The sequence below is a fragment of the Panthera pardus genome, unplaced genomic scaffold, assembly GCF_024362965.1.
Source record: "Panthera pardus isolate Hobbes unplaced genomic scaffold, ASM2436296v1 HiC_scaffold_17, whole genome shotgun sequence".
NCBI lineage: Eukaryota > Metazoa > Chordata > Mammalia > Carnivora > Felidae > Panthera > Panthera pardus.
In genome coordinates, this window is record NW_026526732.1 from 74188474 (window position 1) to 74192897 (window position 4424).

The following is a 4424-nucleotide window of genomic DNA, read 5'->3' on the forward strand; positions in this document are numbered from 1 at the left end:
CCTAAAGATAGCTATTTTAATCTTAATGCCTCTCAACATTTCCATTTCTAAGTCATTATAATTTAAAATAAAAAAATTAATGTTTATTCTTGAGACAGAGAGAGAGCACAAGCAGGGGAGAGGAAGAGAAAGGGGGACCGAGCATCCTAAGTGGGCTCTGTGCTGACAGCAGAGAGCCCAATGCAGGGTTCAAACTCAAGAACCATGAGATTATTACCTGAGCCAAAGCCAGAAGCTTAACTGACTGAGCCACCCAGGCACAGTGAGTCATTACAATTTAAAATGCTCCTATTTATCCACAGATACTTGAATTCTTCCTTTTAAATTAAAGATAGTTTGTTTAAAAGCTTCCATATAGTATAATTCAGTAAGACTTGTTTTTTTTTTTTTCATCCAAAGCTGGCTCACAATGAGTATAGTTTTTTCCCCCAATCACTATTCCTCATTCTCAAATCAGCCAAAATTTGCTAAGCTGAGGGGTAACTCAACAGCAGGGCTTTCCACCTCAAAATGTCCCGTACAATGCCTAACATAAAGCAAAATCTCACTCATTGATTTTAACATTGGACCAAATCTATTGCTTTTGACTAGAAATCCTGTCTTTACACAGTGTTACAACCAATATCCTTGAGAAATGTTTCTTTAGAATCTAACTTCATACTAACTTTTTTTTTTTATAAATTTTTTTTTCAACGTTTTTTATTTATTTTTTTGGGACAGAGAGAGACAGAGCATGAACGGGGAAGGGGCAGAGAGAGAGGGAGACACAGAATCAGAAACAGGCTCCAGGCTCCGAGCCATCAGCCCAGAGCCTGACGCGGGGCTCGAACTCACAGACCGCGAGATCGTGACCTGGCTGAAGTCGGACGCTTAACCGACTGCGCCACCCAGGTGCCCCCTGTCTAACTTTTAAGATGACATGGGAACTCGAAAATATAGCATAGCTATGTTAACCAGGTAGACTAAAACATTTTCTTCTTCAGAAAAAAATTCTTAAACACTGATGAATTTTTAAAATAACTCAAAATTAGCTTTGGTTTTGTGTTTTTGGTCTCCTACATTATATTGGATGCCTTCAGTTGTTTCTTTTATTTTTCTTTTTCATTAAGGAACAAACTCAGAAACTTCATGATTTCTTTGTTATGTTTTGTACTGCAAGCAACAAAGCATAATTTCTGCTCCTTTTAGACAAATCCATTTTTCTCTTCGTACAGGAAAAAGTAACAACCGCCTAAAAATGTCTTATACTAGCACTTCCTTGTAAATAAGCAACACTCTAAACATATGTAGTGGGATAGATGTTCATGTGTTCAGACATACAAAAAGCAATATTTGTATATTCCTTGGTAATAACATAATTTCCTTCAAGCCCCATTCCATCTGATGAAAGATAATATAATCTTAGTCATCTCTGCTAGAGTTAGGCATTCCAGTTAAAATTCAATAAAATTTAGTTAAAAGGTCAATATAGGGTCCTCATCACCATTTTCCTCCCCCACTTAGTAACTTGTAAGTTCCTGAGACAGAGACTATCTAGTGTCATGGAATGAGGATGGGGCATTTGTTCATGCTGGACACTCTGTTCAGGCTGGATCCTCTATACATGATGAAATCCCTGACCTACGAACTGGTTCACTGTTCAGGCAGGATTATCTGTGCAGACTGGATTTGCTTTCCATATTAGTACCCTGTGGCCCGTGGATACAGTCATTTCTTCTGTACAATGGCATCTACACAAACATACTCTTAGGCTGACTCCGATTACATCTTCCACTCTATTTCCACCAAAAGCATCACTCGTCACAACTCTAGACAACTGTAGTTTGGCCCAATCTCTTTCTCAGCCTAGAGTAGCAGAAAACCTGATGCAGTGCTCTTGGGACCCCTCAGTTCCTCATACTGAGACCCTCTGTATTTACCATCCACATTGGTTGTCTACTCAGCTGTCACCACACCAGGTGCAGACAGAACTCCAGTGCAGTGCTTTTCAGTCCAGAAGTAGCTAAACCTCTCTCTGTGCTCATATTCCCATACATATTGATGGCTCCATTGCTCATCTGAAAGGGAAGAAACAAGAAACAGGGCCCCTTTTCAGAAACCATCAATAACTGCCACATATCTTAAGTTTCCAACAATTTATGTCTCTTCCCCACCTCTCAGAATATTATATAGTCTTGGAGAAAGAGAAAATAATACTGGTTATGACAAAAAAAGCCTGATGACATGAAAGCTCTGCTTTTGAGAAACCAAAATTCAAGACCTTAAAGCTCAAATTATTGTCTATCTTGAGATTCAAAAGAGAATTTTTAAAAAGCTTCATTAATCCCTAAACTTTCTCTCTTTCTGGACTTCCAGAATAGCAATATACCTTAGGGTAGACAATAATTATTATCTAAAGACAATAATCTTAAAATGTTTGAGCTACTTCGACTATGGGAAAGTGAGTACATAATGGTTCAGAGTCCAGGTTTAAAAGGAAGCAAAGTTAGTTATTTCAAACACAGAAAGTTTAATACAGGCAATTAGTTTGAAAGGAGCTAGATAGCTTGTTATGTGTCCTGCACCTGTGAGCACTACTATATTAAAAAGGGGTCATACACTGTCCAGGGCCTGGCCCTTAAGGAGGTGTTTTTGGAGGGTTTTGCATTGTTGTGACTCTCTGTTGTTGTGACTCTGGTTGCTTTATCTGCCTACTCGTAGGCAGTGATGGTTTGGACTTTCCACCAGGTGTGCTTTGATTTGTTCATTGAAGTAACCCTGGAAAAGATTTTAAAAGGCAGGTGGTTGGTAGAAGCAGCTTTATCCCATACAAAGAGAGAAATGACAGGGGAGGGGAAAAATAAAGGGAAAAAAATTGACCAGGCAGAGAATCAGAGAAACTATATGGCTTAATCCAGAGAGAGAGAGAGAGAGAGAGAGGAAAATAAAGAAGGAGATACATAAGAGATGTAAAAAGAATAGATTAAAAATGTCTGCTTAAACAAACCAACAACCACTTGGACAGAAAACTAGCCAAAATGATGAAACAGAAGAATTCTCCTCAAAAGAAATTCCAGGAAGAAATGACAATTAGAGAATTGCTTAAAATAGATATAAACAATATATCTGATCAAGAATTTAGAATAATAGTCATAAGATTAATAGCTGGGCTTGAAAAAACACAGAAGACAGCAGAGAATCTACTGTTGCAGAGATCAAGGAACTAAGAAATAGTCACAAATAATTAAGAAATGTTGTAAATGAGATGTAAAATAAACTAGATGCAGTAACAGCAAGGATGGAGGAAGCAGAGGGGAGAATAAGTGAAATAGAAGATAAAATTATGGAAAATGATGAAGCCAAGAAAAAGAGAGATAAGAAAATACTAGAGCACGAGAGGAGAATTAGAGAACTAAGTGATTCAATGAAACATAATAATATCTGTATCATAAGTGTTCCAGAAGAAGAAGAGAGAAAGAAAGGGGCAGAAGATCTACTTGAATAAATTATAGCTGAGATCTTCCCTAATCTGGGGAAGGAAGCAGACATCCAAATCCAGGAGGCACAGAGAACTCCCTTCAGATTCAACAAGAATAGGTCTTCACCACACATATCGTAGTGAAAATGAAAAAATACAAAGATAAAGAGAGAATTTTGAAAGCAACTAGGGACAAACAAGCCTTAACCTACAAGGGTAGACATATAAGGGTAGTAGCAGACCTGTCCACTGAAATTTGGCAGGCCAGAAGGGAGCGGCAGGAAATATTCAATGTGATGAATAGGAAAAATATGCAGTCAAGGGTCCTTTATTCATCAAGGTTGTCATTCAGAATAGAAGGAAAGATAAAGACTTTCCCAAACAAAGACAAAAAAAAAAAAAAAAACTTAAAGAGTTCACAACCACTAAACCAGCCCTAAAAGAGATCTTAACAGGGACTCTGTGAGTGGAACTCTGAAAAGACTACAAAGGATCAGAGATATCACCATAAGCATGAAACCTACAGATAACACAATGACACTAAATTCATATATTTCAATAATAACTTTGAATGTAAATGGAATAGGTGCTCCAACAAAAGACATAGGGTATCAGAAAGGATTAAAAAAACAGATCCATTTAGATGCTGTCTACAAGAGACTCATTTTAGACCTGAGGATACCTGCAGATTGAAAGTGAGGGGATGGAGAACCATCTATCATGCTGCTGGAAGTCAAAAGAAAGCTGGAGTAGCCATACTTATATCAGACAAACTAGATTTTAAACTAAAGACTGTAACAAGAGATGAAGAAGGGCATTATATCATAATCACAGGGTATTTCCATCAATAAGAGCTAACAATTGTAAATGTTTGTGCCCCCAACTTGAAAACACCCAAATATATAAATCAATTAATCACAAACGTAAGCAATATTATTGATAAGAATATGGTAATGCACAGTGCTTT